The sequence below is a fragment of the Mauremys mutica genome, unplaced genomic scaffold, assembly GCF_020497125.1.
Source record: "Mauremys mutica isolate MM-2020 ecotype Southern unplaced genomic scaffold, ASM2049712v1 Super-Scaffold_100099, whole genome shotgun sequence".
NCBI classification, from domain to species: domain Eukaryota; kingdom Metazoa; phylum Chordata; order Testudines; family Geoemydidae; genus Mauremys; species Mauremys mutica.
The window spans coordinates 928,818-949,236 of NW_025423266.1; the positions used below are offsets into that span (position 1 = coordinate 928,818).

A 20,419-nucleotide genomic window follows, 5' to 3' on the forward strand; every position below is an offset into this window, starting at 1 on the left:
CCCAGGGCTCGGGCAGCAGGGGGATGGGAGGGCAGACAAATTTTTTTTTTGCTTGGGGAGGCAAAAAACCTAGAGCCAGCCCTGCCTCCACATACCGTAAGGTAGGTAGGAGCGGATCATTATTATCCCTACTTGAAAGAGGGAGAAGCTCAGGCTGAGACAGGAGAATTGACTTGTCTTAGGTCACACGGCCAGCCAGTGGCAGAGCTGGGAATAGGACCCAAGACCCCTGATTTTCAAACTAACCATCGGATCTTGAATTTCATCCATTGAATGACCTGAATAAAGTGCTCTCAGATGAGATCCAGACCAACAGTGCACAGTAATTATTCAGCAAGTATTTGAGGAGAACTGCAATGTTAGAGAGAATCATGACCTGCTCAGAGACCATTAATGCAGAGAAGCAGCAAAATTCATCAAACATATGACTGGTTATGACTTATTTCCTTGGTCTTAAAAGAGAACAACAAGGACCTGAGTCTCCTCCCTGTCAATAACCCCCTGCTCAGCCAATCAGGGTAGAGACTGAGGATGGGAAGCTGAGGGTTCTCAGCAGGGAGCCCAAAGGATGGTTCAGGTCACTGGTGGGGATCACTGCCCGAGCACTATTTCAGCCCCACATTTTTGGTGGACCTCCCACAGTGGGAGCTGCCAAACACTCCCCCGCAACACATACACACACCCCGCTCTTGGTGTTGGGAGGGAAACAGGTGAAAGGACAAAAGAAGCAAGAGAAGAGAAAGGAGGAAGGGATGGAGGAAAAGGTGAAACACAAAGGACAAACCCTAATGTCTCCAGTAATTCTAGGGGACAAAATCCCTGGTGCGGAATAAAATTCTGCCTCCTTAAGCTCGTGTTTTCCATGCTTAGATTTCATCACCAGATGGATCAGACTGAACAGGTTTCAAACCTCAAGGAGGCTCTTACCTTCTAAACAGGGACGGCTGGTCTCTAGTAAACTCCCTAAAAGGGAAGGAGAAAACTCGAAAGAGGTTCCTCCTGGCGCTCACGTACGTGAACCCGAATACTCCCTCAGTCCTCAAAGAGAGACCTGGAGAAGGAGACTGGCTGAAGCAAAGCCACAGGGGTCTCTGAGGTTTCCCTGGCCCCTCGCCCCTGTCCTGCCTGGCTGATGTCAGCATCTCTCTGTGAGGTCACCACCTTCCCACCACCTTTGACCAATAGTCTGAGGTCCTGCAAAAAGCCTTTGTGATGTCACTGCCACACCCCTCCCTTGCTGTGCTAATGTCCTGCCCCTGCCCAGGCACTTTGGAGGTTTGAGCTACTCCCTGTGGATCACCCCACTCAAGGAGCGTTCGTTCTAGGCAGCAAGCCGGCTAGACAGGAAAACATCAGACGCTGCTCCCAATGCTACACTCAGTTTTTCAGAAATTAGTCGACTTTATGGCCAGAAGAGACCATTAGAGCGTCTAATCTGACCCCCTTTATATCACACGCCTCCTGTATGACACAAGAGCTACTTTTGGGGCAAACGCATTCCAGAAAGGCATCTAGTCTTCATTAAATGACATCAGGAGATGGAGAATCCACTTTCCTTGGTAGCTTGTTCCTGTGGTGAATCATCCTCGCTGTTGAATATTTGTGTCTTATTTCTAATATGAATTTGTCTCTTTTCACCTTCCAGCCACTGGGTCTTGTTATGCCTTTCTCTGCTAGATTAAAGAGCCCTTTCATACCCAATCTTTTCTCTCCATTAAGGCCCTTCAACCCTTCAATGAAGTCACCTTTCAATCTTCTTTTGATAAGCTAAACAGGTTGAGCTCGTTCAATAGCTCACTAGAAGGCATTTTTCTCCAGCCCTCAGAACATTTGGTGGCTCTTTGGTCATCAGACTCCTGAACTGCAGCTGGATGTGGCTCTTGTTCTTCTGCACAGCATAGCTCCTGGAGAAGAGGGATCTGCAAATGGACATTCGTGTGATCCCTTTGTTTAACTGATGAAAACATAAACTAGACACTTAGAGGATTGGAACTGATTTCAGCGGATGGACAGCTTTGCTAGGTTTTTGTGCATTTGGACAGTGAAATGTTGAGTGTTTACATTGATATCAAGCACTCCTGTATAGAGGAGCCCCTGAACATAATGGAGATTGGAAATGAAAATGTTTTCCTTTTTTAAAAAAAAAGAAAGAGGGTTATAAGAGAACACTGGGGTTTGAACTGAGGACTACGTGAACTGCACTCAAGCACTGAGCAATAACCCCATGACAACAAGAGTATGGAATCGTGATCTCCAGGACTTTGAAGGACAAACCCTGCTTCATCGAGATCCTTTGCCATTCCCAGACCACAGGTGGTTTTAAAAATGGGGTTTGATTAAACTTCTTAAATGTGGTACACAAGCTTGAACACCCACCGATATAGCTTCTCCCACTGACATAGCTGCCACCTCTTGGGGAAGTGGATTAACTGCACCCACAGGAAAACTCTCTCCCATCAGCATAGAGCAGTGGTTCTCAAACTGTGAGTCAGGACCCCAAAGTGGGTCGTGACTCTGTTTTAATGGGGTCGCCAGGGCTGGCATTAGACTTGTTGGGGCCTGGGGCTGAAGCCAAAAGTCTGAGCCCCACCACCCAGGGCTGAATCCCTCAAGCTCTGGTTTTGCCCTCCCCTAACTGGGGCAGGGCTCAGGCTTTGTCTCCTCTGCCTGTGCTCCGTGTGGAGGGGCTTGGTGCGTCTTTCTAGGGCCATGTAGTAAGGTTTTTGGGTTTTTTTTTGGCAAAAATGGGTTATAGTGAAAGGAAGTTTGAGAAACCCTGGCATAGAGCCTCTGAGTATGTCTAGACTTGGCTCCCCGTGGCAGATCAGACACTGAAAGTACAGCCATGGAGACACCACACACCAGCCTTGCCTAGCAGGCAAGAATCAAACCTCCACAGACAAACGCCCGTTGTTTTCTAATCCATCTCCCTCAGCCCTCAGCCACCACCACTTAACAAAGGGGCTTTTCTACACTATGGTTCTGGTCTCACTGAAGGGTCATTTCCAATTGTTTGCTCAGACCAGCATTAGGGAAAATGGTGCCCTGGGCAAAGCTTGTACTTTGGCACTTCCCCATTGCCCCTGGACGATCCCCACTCCCCCTTTACCGCTAGCCCCTGCACTCCCAGCCCTTGCACCTCCTTCAACCCTAACTCCTGCCCCCTATTGTGCCCCCTTTGCCCTTAACTCCCTGGGCCACCAGCCATTGCCCCTCTCCTGCAGCCCCTTCACATGGCTCCAGTGCTGGGGGCCCCGCACTTGTTCTCCCTTTCCCTGGGCTTTGGCATCACTAGCCCCTGATTAGCGAGTAGGGGTCAGTGGTTCCCAAAATGTGGGGCATGACTCCTAGGGGGACACAGAGGAACATTCATGGCGGCACCTCAGGGCCTGAGCCAGCCCCCATGGAGGGAGCAGCGCTCAGCCCCACTCTGCCCCAGCTCTTCCCCAACCCCACCCTCAGCCTGGGGCTCTGGCTCCCAGCTCGGCCTCCACCCCCTTACCCCTGTCTGCACCCCTCTCCCCAGCAAGCAACAGCCCCACTCCCAGCCCCGGTTCTTGACTGCAGCTTCCGAGGGGCCACAGCCATGGCTAAGAGGGCACAGTGTGAAATGTTTGGGGAATCACAGGTTTAGGGTGACGTTCTCAATCACTTCTACAAAGTCCAATAAAAGCTATTCCTCACCCACCCACCCCTCCATCAGGACCGACAACGTATGTCCTGCTGCCCTTCACTCATGCAGGAAGGATAATAACATTTCATTCCACTCAGTCCTAAAGTGATTTGTAACCCACCACCAGCCAAAACTGGTCATTTTGGGGAAGTGGCCCCATCATGCTGCATAGCTAGGCAGAGTAGGTGTGTCTGTACAAACACGGTCTGTTCCTGAAGTCTTTCCCCCAGCTCCTCACTAGATGTGAGGGGGGAGCTCATTCAGCCCCTGCTTCCGCTTAGTATTTAAAAACTCCTTATTGTCCCTATCTCTGCTGGCCTTAGATTTCTCCTCCTGTCTCTTTTGTGACAGCTCAGATGAGGTGGCCGAGTGGTTAAGGTGGTAGACTGCTAATCCATTGTACTCTGTCTGCATGGATTCAGATCCCATACTTATCAGATGCATTTAGTCTTCACCCCTCCTTTGTAGACAGCCATGTCCCCCTTTGGTACAATGACAGATCAAACAATGTTGCTTCTTGCAAACAAAAACCTTCTCAGAAACTCAGAACTCCCTTGCTTTGAATAAAATGTCTAAATCCCAGATTTCTAAAAAAAAATTCTCTAGTGCTGTATTTCTTAGTTTTTATCTCAAAAGGGAACATCCTCATCATCTCCCCCAAACACCCTGGGACCTGCCCAAATTATTAAAATACCCTCAACCTGAGCAAGGCCAGAACAGTGAAGCAGAGCTAGTGTCTAGACCAAGCTGTTCTGAAGGAGGCAACTCCAACATTTTCTCCCTGCTTCCCTTGGCAAGGTCTGACTGAGAAAACAAAATTCCCCAAACTGAAAATTTTCTGCTCAAAAACCAATACTAGTCTGTTTGGGGACTTTGGTTTGCAAGTATTATTGTTATTATTCTCTTCTGATTTCTGAATCAGTTCAGTTCAGTCTTTGGCCTCCAGGTGTGTTTCCAGCTGCTGAGTTGTGGGGGAGAGAGGCCAAGTCATGATGTCTCTTCCCCCCTTTCATGGTTTTTTCCAACTTGATAGGAAGCTCCTTTGCTACCATGTGAGTCCAGCAGTGTCCAGTGTCGCTGTGCTATCTCGGAGAAGTCTGCATTGTACATGGTTCCTGGGATAGTCCTTGGGAATGTGGATACCTTCAATGGGCCAGCAGCGAGTCTGGCTCCTCCATTGTCACACCTGAAAGGCTGGTGGGGGACATTTCCCAACCTCATAACATATATCAGTAACACACACAGAGCAAAACTTCATAACTTCCCAACCAATGCGAGCACACACAATCCAACACGATATTAATGTTCAACAGATCAAGACTTTTGAAATGAAACCTCACCAGACAGACTTTGTACAAACCATGTCATCATTATATGAGAGTGGTGAATAGGGGCCTTCCAGGGTGCTGCTTTGAGCACAGCGTGCCACACCTGGGCTTACATTGCAATGGAGACGTACCCTTAGAGTCCATCTCTCCTGGGATAAAGATGGCAGCAAGGCTGGCCTGGGTCATCTGACTTGGGCTCATAGAGCTAAAGCTGAGGGGCTAAAAACTGTGGTGCAGATATTTGTGTTCACACTGAAGCCTGGGTTCAGAAACCCTCATCCCTCGTGGGGCCTCAGAAGTTGGGCTCAAACCCATTTGTCTGCACTGTAATTTTATAGTCTTGCAGCCCCAGCCCCATAAGCCTGAGTCAGCTGACCAGGGCTTTGGGACAGGTGCCCTGGGTGTGTTAATCACAGTGTAGACATAATGTTAGGCTACGTCTCCAGTGCAATGAAACACCCTCGGCTGGCCCGTGTCGGATTAATCAGGGTCAGGCAGCTTGGGCTGGAGTAAAGTTGCAGTGTCTGTGTCTGGGCTCGGGCTCAGGCTCAGTCCCCTGCTCTAGGAGCCCAGAAGGGTGGGAGGGAGTTTAGCGAGTGGAAATGGTGAAACCGCATTGAGGGGACTGGACCACTGACCTATCAGCTCTTAACTCCCAAACTTTCAGTAACTCTATTGTCAGTGCCTGTGAGTGTAATTTAAACCATAGGAAAAAACAGATCCATGTAGCTCTTGTTTTCTGACAGTAGCTAATGTCCGGTGCCCCAAAAGCCACTCCCCAAGGCACCACTAGGAATTGAACCCAGGGTCTCCTGATTACAACGCAGTGGGTTTAACCAGCTAAGCAATGATACCTGCTTTTACTTACAGTGCCATGTCTGCCCACACCTGATGCTCTACTAATCCCCACTGGGCCCTGATAAGCTTTGCTCGTGTTTGGATTCTGTAAAGCAGAGGAGCTATGTGGGTGAGTGATTATTTGTACAGGTCTACGCTACAAAATTAGGTCTGTGTAACTACATTACTTAGAGGTGTAAAAAATGTACACCCCCCCCCCGCAAGCAATGCAGTTATATCAACCTAATCCCAGTGTAGACAGCGGCTTAGCTGTCAGAACTTTCTGGAGCTATGAAAGGGGAGGGGCCTAGCTTCTATAGCAGGAATGCAGGGCAGGCAAGTTCACGGCAGGCATGGTGGGATACTGGTGGAGGCCAGTTATGGTGATATAATGACCAGCAGCATTTACACTGACAATTTGTCACTTTAAGTTTGCTGCAAAAAGCTCTAGGCCTCTTGTCGAGGTCGTTTTATTTTGTCACCAAAACAGGGCAGTTTTGTCGCCAGACGTGGTATTGCAGTGTGTGCATCAGCCACAAGCTGTTGACCGAGGTAGCGTTGTGTATTTTTCACATACCTGAGCAATATAATGATGCTGAAATAACTTTGTAGTGCAGACCTGGCCAAATATTCGCACACACACACACACACACACACAGCTTGCAAGGAAAACCTCACCTGCTCCTCTGCTTTGCAGAATCCAAACAGAAGCAAAGCTTGTCAGGTCCCGGTGGGGATGGCAGGGAGTCAGGTGTGGGCACACATGACACTTGAGTTGCAGGCAGGCACTGTGGTTTAGCTGGCTAAAACCTCTGTTTTGTACATAGGAGATCCTGGGTTCAACTCCCAGTGGTGCCTTATTGACTGGCTGTTGGGGCACCTGGTATTGGCTACTGTCAGAAGACAAAATACAGAGCTAGATGGACCTTTGGTCTAGCCCAGGGTGGCTGTTCTTATGGTTTAAATAACACTCACAGGCACTGATAACAGAGTTACTGAAAGTTTGGGAGTTAGGAGCTGGTAGATGAGTGTTCTAAGCCCCTCGCAGATGACCCCCCCTCCCTCTGGGACGGGGCAGGTCTGGGCTCTCACACCAAATGGCTCATTGTGGCTGCCAGAATCTGTGGGCAGCTCATTTAGTTTGCACCGAGGGTTGAGTCCTGCTTTGTGCACCGTGTGTGAGAATGAAAATCCTAAACTGCCCTTTGAAATAACGAATGCAGCAGGACGTGTTATTGTCCCTGCCCCAAAGCAGACAGACCAATGGAGAAATGCCGTTGAGTCCAGGGTAATACTCCACTGCCATTGTACCTTTTTTCCTTGCTAAACTCCCTCCCAACCTTGTGGGGTCCAGAGCCCGGTATTGAGCCTGAGCCGGGATGTCTACACTGCAAATTTACCACCCCACGGCCCAAGCCCTAGGAGCCTGCACTGGGACGCGACAGCCGTGGGTGTTTCATTGCAGTGCGGACATAGCCTAGCATTATGTCTACACTGCCATTAACACACCCAAGTCACTATTCTCAAACCCTGGGTCAGTTGATTCAGGCTTGTGAGGCTTGTGCTGCAGGGTTATAAAATTACAGCATAGACACTTGGGCTTCAGCCCAGCCTCCAAGACCCCACGAGGGGTGAGGGTCTCCGAGCCTGGGCTCCAGTCTGAGCCCAGATGTCTACGCTGTAGTTTTTAGCTCCACAACCTGAGCCCCAGGAGCCCAAATCAGACCATCCAGGCCAGCGGGATTTTGTCACAGTATAGATGCCCTCTCAGGATATGTCTACACTGCAATGTAAGCCCAGGGTTAGTAGAAGTCATGTCAGCAGCCCCAACACATAAACATAAACCACGAGGGAAAGACCCACCCCCCAAATAAGCTGGGCAGTGTCCTTCTCCCTATGGTTTGTAAGTCCAGCAACCAAAAGTCCTTTAACATGAGCCATCCCCTCTCTGGACCCCACTCACAGCTGTTGTCCTTAGTCAGTGCAAGCCCAGAGGTGCCTCTGTAGAGTTCACCTGCCAGCCTAGGTGGAAAAGGGGGAAAATAAGAAGGCACCGTAGTCACTATGTCACCTGCCTAGTAAGTGCTATTGAATTGAGGGTGTCTCTCTCAATCGGGGGCTGCCAAGCACAGTTGTGCTGCCCTCGATTCACACAACAAGGATAACAACCCTTTATTTCTCCTGCCCCTATAACAAGGAGACTGGGAATCCAACACCAGCCAAACGTGATCATTTCGGCAAGCAACCCAACCTATTTCCAACACACTGTAAAATCCACATGCAGACTCATACACAAAACCTGCTGCTGGAGGGAAGGAGGGAGCTGTGGGTTGGGATTGAGGGGCACTGGGAATAGGAGGGGGCTGTGGGTTGGGACAGAGGAGAAGGGTGAAGAGGAGCAGGCTCTGGTTGGGAGTGAGGAGCAGTGAGCATAGGAGGGACTGAGAGCTGGGATTGAGGGGCACTGGGAAAAGAGGGGGCATGGGTTTAGGCTGAAGAGCATCCTCGTTTGGGGATCCAGCAGGACAGGGGAAGGCAGCAGGTGATTCTAATTCCTTAGGGATATTCTGTGTTTGTATGTGTGTGTGTGTGTGTGTGCGTTGCTGCGTGCGCGCGCGTGCGTGCGTGTGTGTGTGTGTGTGTGTGTGAAGGGGAGGAACATGCTCTATGCCCAGAGGCCTTTATTCCTCCAGGATGCAAGGACACAGCGGCTGTCAGGAAGTTGCCCCTTCAAACCCAACACAAAAAGGCCCTTCTGAGGAAAGGGAAAATCCTGCAGAGAAAAGTAACATCAAAGAGGACTCCAGCAAGACACCTTAAGATCTTGGTGAGTAGTTTATCACCTGACCAGGGACTTGGATCCTGGACCCTCAGATAAAAAGTCTGATGCTCTGCCAACTGAGCCAGCCAGGCTCACAAAACAAAATAGCAAGTTGGTGCAGAGGAGAAAGTAGTCAAGAAAACAAGAGCAGGAAACAATAGGGGAAACCTGCTGCTCTCTCTGGCCTGGTCAGGGGGCTGTGCCGATCGGGTGTCTGCACTAAGTTCGGCATCAATATGGGGATCCCGGGGAAGCTTGGGGTCTCCAGGTTGCCTAAGGAGGGGTGAACCGGCCCAGGTCGGAAACGGAGCAGGTCAAAACTCCCCTGCTTATCAGTAGTGGGATCGCACCTGTGAATAGCCCCTGCAGCATAGCCTGGGCAAGACAGTGAGACACGGTCTCTTTTTATACACCCCCCTCCCCCGCAGAGACTGTATGGGGGGATGGGAGCACCCATTGTGGGGATCCTGAACTGGTGGGAGGGAGGCACCATGTACCAGGGATCCCGAAACGCAGAACAGGGACACCCACCCACCAGGTGTCTTGCAGCAAGAGCTGCGGTCTTGATTTACAAACTGCAAGTGATGGGGAATTTACCACCTCCCTTGCGGAGCTTGTTCCACTAGATAATTAGCCTCACAGTTAAAAAATGGTCATTTCCAGGTGGGATTTTCTGACATCGACTGCAAGCCAATGGGGTCTTGTTCAATCTTTGTCTGGTGAATTGAAGAACCCTTCAAATCATATATCCCCCCCTCTGGGAATTTGTAAAACGTATTTAAACCAGTGATTAAATCGCCTCTTAACCTCCAGTCAATGAAATCAATTGAGCTTCTTCAGTCTCTCGCTGGAGACATTTTCCTTGTTTTTAAAGGCAAAAATCCTGATCTTTCCAATGGGAGCTTCTGCTTCAATGTTCAGTTTGGGGAAGGATTTGGCTGCACTCAGAGATCTGCCCGCGGGTTACAATCTGCGATCCGAAGGGTCGAACGCAAACAGCGTTTAGATGGGACCGTTTGTGCCGCCCCCGTGTGGCCAAAGATTAGAACTGACCAGCAGAGTTTACAGCTGGAGCCTGGGATGCTCCTGAACAAACTGGGTATAAAGCCTCTCGCGTGGGATCCTCGCTGTGCAGCCGGAGGCGGAGGGAAGCTGGTTGTCAGGGCTCAGGGCAGCTCCCTGCCAGACTGAGCCGGTGTCTGTGCTAAGCTCGGCATCAATCAGGTGATTCTGGGAAGTTTGGGGTCCCAGGCTCCCAAAGGGGGGTGAAGCAGGTCACCCCTGGAGCAGGTTAAAGCTGCAGGGTGACAGTGGGGTTGCTGCCCCTGTGAACAGCTGCTGTAGCACCGCCTGGGCAGGACACAGAGAGCCAGTTATACCCCCCCAGCCTGTATCGGGGGATGGGAGCACTCACACCCTGGGGACCCACCCACCAGAGATCTACTGGGGGGGAGAGTGGCACCCACACACCCAGGATCTTGTAGGGGGGGACAAGGGCATCCACACTCCGGGATCCTCTGCAGATGGACGGACACCCACACAGCCAGGATTCTGTCTGGGGGGCAGAGGTACCCGGACACCTGGGCTCCTGGATGGGGGATGGGGGGCACTGAAACATCCGGGATCTTACATGGGAGGACAGCAGCGCCTGCAGCTCGACATGAGACGGGGCGGGGGAAGCAGGAGCATTTCCCAGTCCCAGGCTGTCCCCGTCTGGCCAAGGCACAGAGCTCACAAGCAGAGTTTAAAGCTCCAGCTGCCAGGCCATAAAACAAGCCTGGGGAGGCTGAGACAGGCTGGCGGATCGGTTGAGCTCAAGAGTTCTAGGCTCTAGGGGGCTGTGCCGATTGGGTCTTCATTTACACAGAGCAGTGATGGGGAATTAACCACATCCCTTGTGGAGCTTGTTCCACTAGATAATTAGCCTCACTGAAGTACCCAGACCTTTTAACAATAAGAAGTGAAATGAAATGGCCACATGATGGCAACAGAACCTAAGAAATTTGTTAGTCTCTAACGTGCCACACGTACTCCTGTTCTTTTTGTGGATACAGACTAACACGGCTGCTCCTCTGAAACCGAAGAGATGAGAAGCCATGTTCTTGTTCAATGTGCATTGAAGCTGAAAAGGGAGATGTTTCCTCTTTGATTCCTAAGCCCCCAACTCTAATCCACTAAACACCCCTTTCCTCCCACAGCCAGGACTAAAACCCAGGAGTCATAACTGGTGGCCCCCCTTAACCTTCTCTCTGTGAGAAGGAAGAAGAAGCTCTGAGACCCCTGTGCTGTCCCCTTGCCACCCTGCCTGGGCTGCACTTGAAACCCAATGGGGTTTCCTTGGGCAGTTCTGAATCTTGCTCCCAGGAAAGGTGTAATTTTAGGAGCAGGTTCCAAATAGTGCAATTAACCAGCCAGAAGGGGCAGCAGGTATCGGTGTAGGAGCCATTGAAATCATCATAGCAAAGTAGTTCAGGGAAACTGTTATTAATGAAGTGTGAGTGAAAGGTGAGAATCTGATGGTGTCAGTGTCACACTAGAGGGCGCTGAGATGGTTTTAAATTTGTCATCCAAACCCAGCCACCACCTAGCACATGTTTTAACCTCTTCTTCTCTTACCGTTGCTCCTTATCAGGGAAGGGGAGAGAGCAAACGAGCAATAGAAACAGAGACCTAGTGACCGGAGCAAACATTTCTTTGCTCCTTGCTTGGCTCTGTCAGTTATTTGGGTACAAACTCATCCCCCACCCACTGTCTGGGCTGGGCTCAGTGGGCAGGAAGAGCTCAGCTGTCAGTGGGACTTGGGGAGCTCGGGACATTACTATGAGCTGCTTGAACATTTAGGTGAAAACCACCTAAACACGGACACAAGGTCTAGGCTGCAGTAACTCATCTTGATCTGCGGCTGTTGAAGCTACAAGGCAGAGGACTAAGTACAACATTTAAACTTACGTTTGACCTCAGAGAATAAAACAAATGTGTCTGTGAAAAGAGGGGAGTTGAGTTCAATCCCTTGTCACCATCAATGTGCAAACCAGGAACCTGTTGCTTTGCATTCCTGATGTGTCGCCATCATGTGGCTATTCTCATAGACTTTAAGGTCAGAAGGGACCATTATGATCATCTAGTCTGACCTCCTGCACAACGCAGGCCACAGAATCTCACCCACCCACTTCTATAACAACCCCCTAACCTATGTCTGAGTAACCTATTCTGTTCAGTCCCTTTAATTAAAAAACTGTGGTTTTTTTCATATAAACTATATTTCCCTCGTAGAGACTCAGGGGCAGATTAATCTACAAAGGGAAGGTGATTCCAAGGCAGTTCTGGAGGAGAAGGGAACGTTTTCAGCATCACTAAATTATTTTGTTGTGCCTCACAGAGAGAGAGAGAGAGAGAGAGAGAGAGAGAGAGAGAGAGAAAATAAAGCTATTAATTTGTGCTACCAACACACTTCACAGCATGAAATACAGAATTTTGTGTTCAATGAGTTGTGTTAATTTACATAATATGAAAAATATGTTTTGGGCAATGCATGAAAACCTCACTGCATTGAACAACCCACTTGATCTAGTCAATGTACTACAGAATATTTAAAGATGTTAAGAAAGATGTGCTTATAAATTAACATGTTGTGCCATTTACATACGTACAAACCACAGAAGAAACTGAAATACTTGAGCTACTAAAATTTCCACTTTCTCACAGCATTTTAGTTCTCAAGGTTGTTTTAATTTGCTTATTTTTTTGGAACTAGAAATGGGGAAAGAGCACATTGAAGTCAGTAGAATTACCGCAATGAGGGATTAGTCTCATTATTTGCCTCTAACAAAACCTTTGTTAACACAGAGTTAACTTTGACTGTGACTATCTCTTACCTTCCAGAACATCCAGTTCAGTAAAACTCAAACTCTGGAGAAACAGGGAATACAGAGTGAGGGTACATGCCAAGATAACCTTAACTCTGCCTTCTAGAAGAGAATCCGTGATAGCATATGAGAACAAGGAACGGTTTGGGGACAAATTACAGCTACTTCCCAAGAGTTTGTTTCTTCTGTAATTAATTGATCCTGGCCTGGTGTCTGGCCGTGGAATTTACTGTTTTTATCCCAGCATATTTGTAAAGCAGTTTCTTCTTTAAAAGCTCCTTTATTCTAGGTTATGCAAACAGGTCACTTCCCAGCTATTTCAAGGAGATGGAATTTTCCTGACCCACAGGGAACTTAAACTAACATGCTCAAGATCACACATTCCTTAGGAGAAAACGAAGGGAGAAAAAACAAACAAACCCCCCCAAACCGTTGCTGTTTCTACCCAAATGATCAATGAGACCAGAAAGTGAGACTGTGCAATTAACTGTCTGGGACTACACTGACTCTGCAGTTACTTGGATGCAGACACACCCAGCTCTACGGTTGGTAAACGTACAGAGACTCTGCTGCTGCTCATGAACTAGCAGCACATGACCTCTAAACAGCTGCCATTCGAATGTATCTGAAAGTCACAAGGAACAACGATCTGTGTTAAAGGAAGGTTGCCATTTATTAGAGCCCCAGTTGATGCCGTGTGCACAGAGGATTGAATGTGTAACAGGGAGTTTGGTAAATCTTGGTTATTTTAGTTTTGTAACAGGCTCCTGTCCACCCCCAGTAGAGTTTTCAGTCCCAATGGCAACTTACTTACCAAATGTAATACAGACTAGTCCATGCCTCCCATGTGGATGTGGTTCTTGTTCTTCTGCACATTGTAGCCCATGGAGGCCAAGGACCTGCAAATGTGTCTTCATGTGCCTTTGTTTCATTGATGAAAACAAACAGACACTTAGAGGATTGGAACTGATTTCAGCTGGGGGACATGTTTGCTAGGTTTTTATGCATTTGCACAGGAAAACATTTGTGTCCATTCATTTCAGGGATCCCTATTTAGTGGAGCTCCTGAGCATACTGGAAAAGAAATTATTTTTATTGAAAAAACAGGCTTGAAGGGGGCACTTGGAGTTGAACCAAGGACCACTTGATCTGCAGTCAAACACTCTACCACTGAGCTATACCCCCTTGACATTTGCATAGGCAAGTCCATGATCTTAAGGATTTTGAAGGACGGGCTCTGCCTCAGAGAGCTGCTTTTCTATTCCCAGACCACAGGGGTTTAAAAAATGGGGTTTGATTAAACTTTACATACACATGTAGACACCACAGCTTGCACACCCACCAACATAGCTTCCCCCCACTGACATAGCTACCACCTCTCGGGGAGATGGGTTAACTGCACGGACAGGACAGCTCTCTCCCCTCCGCTTAGAGCAGCTTCATTATTTATGAATAGGTGGGAAATAACCTCCTGAATGGACAGGAACCAATGTATCAGATATTGCTGTGTCTGCATTCAATATGGGTAACTGGTCATATTGGGCTGGATTAGTAGGAGTGTTGCCAGCAGATCGAGGGAAGTTATTATTCCCCTCTAGTCAGCACTGGTGAGGCCACATCTGGAGCATTGCATCCAGTTCTCTCCCCCAGCCCCGACTACAGAAACAAATTGGAGAGAGTCCAGGGGAGGGCAACAAAAATGATTAGGGGGCAGGGGACTTACGAGGAGAGGCTGAGGGCAGGGCCGCCCCTCACTGCCCCCTCCCCTGAGATTCACCCTGCCCATTGCCCACACCTCTCTGCCCCTCCCCTGAGACCTGCCCAGCCCACATCTCTCTGCCCCTCCCCTGAGGCCCACCCTGTCCACCTCTTTCTTTGGTCATCTGTTGTTATTCCTTGAAACATCAAGGATGGAATAAAAAGCTGAGTTTATTCCAGGGTGAGGAAAGAAAGGAGCCACCAACCCCCTGGCTAAGCTCAGTGCCCCAGAGAAAACCTGCCCCCTGCTATCGCAATCACTGATGTACTGGGGATATGACGGGAAAGGGACTGTCTGAATGATCAAGGCAGGAAATGGACAACAAGCTACAGCAACGTCGTTAGCCACAAACTCACTCTCCTCATGCTCCAGCCAGAAGGGAAAAGAGCAGGAATTCTTGCTGTTCAGCAACGGACACACTTACACAAGGGCACAGCAGTGTGTGTGTGTTGTGGAGGCTGGCTTCAGGAAACAACTGGAATTGATCACTCAGTGAGAACAGAACTAGAGTGCAGTGAGAGCCACACACCCAGCAAGTAGTTGTGGCTGAGTGGTTAAGGCAATGAACTAGACATCCATTGGGGTCTCCCTGCGCAGGTTCAAATCCTGCCAACTACAGAGGAAGTTGTGGTTCTTTAGTTTGAATGCAGCTGGGTCTTGTCTTACTCTAAAGCTACGTCTACATGAAAGAGTAACATGGCTTTAGTTAAGGTGTTTTAATTGAACAGCTGTTGCACGTCCCCCCTGTGTCACCAGAGCACATCCATGCTAGCATCTGTTGGATTGCCACAGAGAGCAGTGCACTGTGGGTAGCTATCTCACTGTGCAGCTGGCTGCAGGGTGCTTTGGGAAGGATTTGCAATGCCTCACGGGCTGGTACAGCATCACATGATGCGGGTTTCTATCCCATTGTTCCATGGGCATCTTACTAGATTGCCAGCTGCCTTCCAACTGCAATGTGTGTGATAGGGTAGAGAGCATGTGTGTGTGCTTGGTGGGGGAGAGACAGTGTGCGCCTTGTGGAAGAGTGAGTGTGTCGCACACTGTCTCTAAGTTCAGACAGCTGCTGGAAGGAACCAGTCGTGAGGCAGGGGACAGCCCCGACATCAGCCCCCTTCTCTCCCTGGCTCAGCTCAGCACAGCACTCTCTGTCACACACACACACACTGCTGCCTGCTTAGCTCGGTGTCAGGGGTGCTGGAATAGGGGGTTTAGAGGGCCATGGCCCCACCACTCTTTACTTGCTGTTAGGACAAATGATGGGGGGGGGGGAAAGGGTGCAGTCTTGGGGAAGAGGCGTCTGTGGGTGTGGCCTCGGGGGGAGAGGTGGTGTGAGTGGGGGTCCTTTGGGAAGGGGTGTCATGGGGGTGCCACAGTTCGGACAACGGTGCCCCTCCCCCCACTGTAAGGAAGCTTCTGCCGCCCCTGCTCTGTGTTGGCAGAGCAGAAGAGAGCAGCATCCATGGCAGTGATTTGCTCCCCGGGGCTCCGGCAGGGGGGTTCGGAAGGTGACTTAAAGGGCCCGGGGCTCCGGCCGCTGCAGGAAGCCCTGGGCCCTTTAAATCACCAGCCTGGGGAAGCCGGGCCGGGCTGGCACAGCGTACCGGCTCTTGCTGGTACCCCATACTGGAACATACCGGCTTACTTTCACCTCCGGAAGGTCCTCACGTGGATCAATAACTGGTTAAAAGATAGGAAACAAAGAGTAGGAATAAATGGTCAGTTTTCAGGATGGAAACAGGTAACTAGTGGTGTCTGTACTGGGACCAGGACTAGTCAAGATATTCATAAACGATCTAATAAATAGTGAAGTGACAAAATGTGCAGATGGTCCAAAACTACCGGCTCGCTTCCTAGAACGAACGCTCCTTGAGTGGGGTGATCCACAGGGAGTAGCTCAAACCTCCAAAGTGCCTGGCCAGGGGCAGGACAATAGCACAGCAAGGGAGGGGTGTGGCAGTGACATCACAAAGGCCTTTTGCAGGACCTCAGACTATTGGTCAAAGGTGGTGGGGAGGTGGTGACCTCACAGAGAGATGCTGACATCAGGCAGGCAGGACAGGGGCGAGGGGCCAGAGAAACCTCAGAGACCCCTGTGGCTTTGCTTCAGCAAGTCTCCTTCTCCAGGTCTCTCTTTGAGGACTGAGAGAGTATTCGGGTTCACGTACTTTCGAGTTTTCTCCTTCCCTTTGCCTGATTTTACTAGAAACCAGCCATCCCTGTTTAGAAGGTAAGAGCCTCCTCGAGGTTTGAAACCTGTTCAGTCTGATCCATCTGGTGGGAGTTGAATTATAGGCACGGAAAACACAAGCTTAAGGAGGCAGAATTTTATTCCGCACCTGGGATTTTGTCCCTTAGAATCACTGGGGATATGAGGGTTTGTCCTTTTTTTTTTCACCTTTTCCTCCATCCATCCTTTACTCCTTTCTCTTCTTCTCTTGCTTCTTTTGTCCTTTCTCTTGTTCCCCTCCCAACACCAGGAGCGAGGTGTGTGTGTGTGTGTGTGTGTGTGTGTGTGTGTGTGTGTGTGTGTGTGTGTGTGTGTGTGTGTGTGTGTGTGTGTGTGTGTGTGTGTGTGTGTGTGTTGCAGGGGAGTGCTCTGCAGCTCCCACTGTGGGAGGTCCAGCCAAAAATGTGAGGCTGAAATAGAGCTCGGGCAGTGATCCCCACCGGTGACCTGGGTCATCCTTTGGGCTCTCTGGTGAGAACCCTCAGCCTGCTGTCCTCAGTCTCTACCCTGATTGGCTGAGCAGGGGGTTATTGACAGGGAGGAGACTCAGGTCCTTATTGTTCTCTTTGAAGACCAAGTAAATAAGTCATAACCAATCATATGTTTGACAAATTTTGCTGCTTCTCTGCATTAATGGTCTCTGAGCAGTTCATGATTCTCTCTAACATTGCAGTTCTCCTCAAATACTTGCTGAATAATTACTGTGCACTGTTGTTGGTCTGGAGCTCATCTGAGAGCACTTTACTCAGGTCATTCAATGTCTGAAATTCAAGATCTGATGGTTAGTTTGAAAGTCAGGGCTCTTGGGTCCTATTCCCAACTCTGCCACTGACTGGCTGTGTGACCTAAGACAAGTCAATTCTCCTTTCTCAGCCTTAGCTTCTCCCTCTTTCAAGTAGGGATAATAATGATCCGCTCCTACCTACCTAAACACACACACTCTTCCCCAACACACACAGACACTGTCTCAGGGGCCTGATTTCCCATTGATCCTTCCCCCTTCTACCTCAACACACTCACTGTCTCTCCCCACACACAAACAGTCTCCACACTGCAGTTGAACGGCAGCTGGCAATCTAGTAGGATGCCCATGGAAATGTGACCAAGGACCAGCGTTAGGGGAAATGGTGCCCGGGGAAAAACTTGTACTTTGGCACTTCCCCATCGCCCCTGGGGGATCCCCCTCCCCCTTTACCGCTAGCTCCTGAACTCCCAACCCTTGCACCTCCTTCACCCCTAACTCCTGCCCCTCCTGTGCCCTAACCCCTACACTGTGTCCCCTTTGCCCTTAACTCCCACACTCCCCTCCTGTGCCACCAGCCACTGCCCCGCTCCTGCACCCCCTTCACCCCTAACCCCTGCACCCCCTCCTGCACCCACGTGGGGACACTGACCTGTGTGCATGGAGCAGCTGGCATTGCTGCCCGCTCCTGCCTGGGATGCTGCTCCTCCGGGCACCCCTAGGGCCTGCGGGGCGGGGGGAGGGGAGAGAAGCGACATCATCTGAGCTCCCCTACATCCAGGTCACTTTCCTCAGCCAGGCTGCACTAGGGGAGGGCAGAGAGCAGCAGCTTCTGATGCTCCCCTCACAGCACAGCCCAAGTGGGGAAAGTGACCAGGACGCATGGAGCACATAGTGTTGCTCCTCGCTCCCCCCAGCCTCTATGGGGCCACGGAGGAGCATTGGGGCAGGGAAGAGCAGTGAGCACCTTTGCACTGGCACATGGTGCCCTTTGACCCCTGGAGCCCTGGGCGGCTGCCGGGGGGCCCCACCCCTAAGGCCAGCCAGGTTCCCCAGCACGAACAGCAGAGACACAGGGAGACTGGCCCCACACTGAGCAGTGGTAGCCTGGGCGGCTTGTAATGGAGGCTCGGGGGGCTCAGCCTCCCCAAGCCTTGCGTCGCCAAGGGGACAGTGGGTCCCATGACTAGGGGCCCTGGCCAAATTGGGCCCCCCTGGAAAAGTCTCCCCCATGTCAGCCCCAGGGCTGGAGGAGCTCCCACTCCCTGCTACGGCCGGGGGGCTGCAGCAGGGCACAGAGCTTCTCTGGTCTCAGGGCCCCAACTGGGCAGGGGTAAAGGAGTGACAGGGCGGGGCCAGTGGGGGAAGGGGTGGAACAGTGGGTGGGGCCGTGGGTGGAAGGTGTGGAAGGGGGCAGAGCCACAGACAGAAGTGGGGGGGCATGGTTCCGGTTCTGGGGCTCCCGCACTTGTTCTCCCTTCCCTGGGCTTTGGCATCACTAGCCCCTGCTTAGCGAGTAGGGTTCAGTGGTCCCCAAAATGTGGGGCATGACTCCTAGGGGGACACAAATGAAGTTTCATGGGGGCATCTCAGGGCCCGAGCCAGCCCCCATGGAGGGAGCAGCACTCAGCCCCACTCTGCCCCAGCTCTTCCCCAACCCCACCCTCAGCCTGGGCCCCTGGCTCCCATCCCAGCCTCGACCCCCTTACCCCTGTCTGCACCCATCTCCCCTGCAAGTAACAGCCCCACTCCCAGCCCCGGTTTTCGACCGAGGCTTCCGAGGGGCCACAGCCATGGATGTCCTCAATCACATCTATGAAGTGCAATAAAAGCTATTCCTCACCCACCCACCCCTCCATCAGGGCCGACTAGGTATGTTCTGCTGCCCTTCACTCATGCAGGAAGGATAATAACATTTCATTCCACTCAATCCTAAAGTGATTTGTAACCCACCACCAGCCGAAACTGGTCATTTTGGGGAAGCAGCCCCATCATGCTGCATACCTAGGCAGACTAGGTGTGTCTATGCAAACACGGTCTGTTCCTGAAGTCTTTCCCCCAGCTCCTCACTAGATGTGAGGGGGGAGCTCATTCAGACCCTGCTTACACTTAGTATTTAAAAACTCCATATTGGCCCTATCACTGCCGGCCTTAGATTTCTCCTCCTATCTGCTTTTTGGTTGTTCAGATGAGGTGGACGAGTGGTTAAGGTGATGGACTGCTAATCCCTTGTGCTTTGCATGCATGGGTTTGAATCCCATCCTCATTGGATGTATTTAGTCTTCACACTTTCTTTATAGGGTATGTCTACACTACCAGATTAGTTCGATTCAACTTAATTCGAATTTGTGGAATCGACCTTACAAAGTCGAATTTGTGTGTCCACACTAAGGACACTAATTCGACTTTGTGAGTCCACGCTAACGGGGCAAGCGTCGACATTGGAAGCGGTGCACTGTGGGAAGCTATCCCGCAGTCCCCGCTGCCCGTTTGAATTCTGGGATTTCCCCATAATGCATGCTGGGGGGAAAAATGTGTCGAGGGTGGTCTTGGGTAACTGTCATCATTCAACGTGCTTTCGGACGTCTCAAGGGTAGATGGAGGAGCTTACTGACTCGCTCGGATCTCAGCGAAACCAATATCCCCATTGTTATTGCTGCTTGCTGTGTGCTCCACAATCTCTGTGAGAGCAAGGGGGAGACCTTTATGGCGGGGTGGGAGGTTGAGGCAAATTGCCTGGCTGCTGATTACGCTCAGCTAGACAGCCGTGCAATTAGAAGAGCCCAGTGGGAAGCGCTGTGCATCCGGGAGGCTTTGAAAGCTAGGTTCCTCAGGGAGCAGGGTAACCTGTGACTGTTCAGTTTCCTTACAGAGAAGCTGAACCTGCCCCTGCTTCAGTTACTGTTGACTTTCTTCTGCGGTTACATACCCCGTTCACCACGTTTCCCCCCTTCCAACACACGTTTAAAAATAAAGTTAATGGAACATTGTTAATTAACAACGTTTTCTTTATTAATGAATTCGCGTTAAAGGGTTGAAACAGGGACGCAGACTGTGGTGGGTAGGGTGTGCAGTGATGTTAACACCGCTTCTACACTCGAGGAATGATAGGCTCCTGCTCCTAGAGCGGTCTGCAGTGCCGGACTGGTTGTTTCAACGGAGC

At 50.5% G+C, this 20,419-nt stretch overlaps 2 non-coding genes across 2 annotated transcripts; one reads left to right on the plus strand and one right to left on the minus strand.

Annotated features, from left to right (window-relative positions):
- Window positions 1-13,638: 13,638 nt before the first annotated feature.
- Window positions 13,639-13,710, minus strand: TRNAC-GCA. The gene has a single exon. It is a non-coding gene; the product is annotated as a tRNA-Cys (tRNA).
- Window positions 13,711-14,820: 1,110 nt separating this feature from the next.
- TRNAS-AGA lies at window positions 14,821-14,902 on the plus strand. Its single transcript has one exon. It is a non-coding gene; the product is annotated as a tRNA-Ser (tRNA).
- Window positions 14,903-20,419: the final 5,517 nt, after the last annotated feature.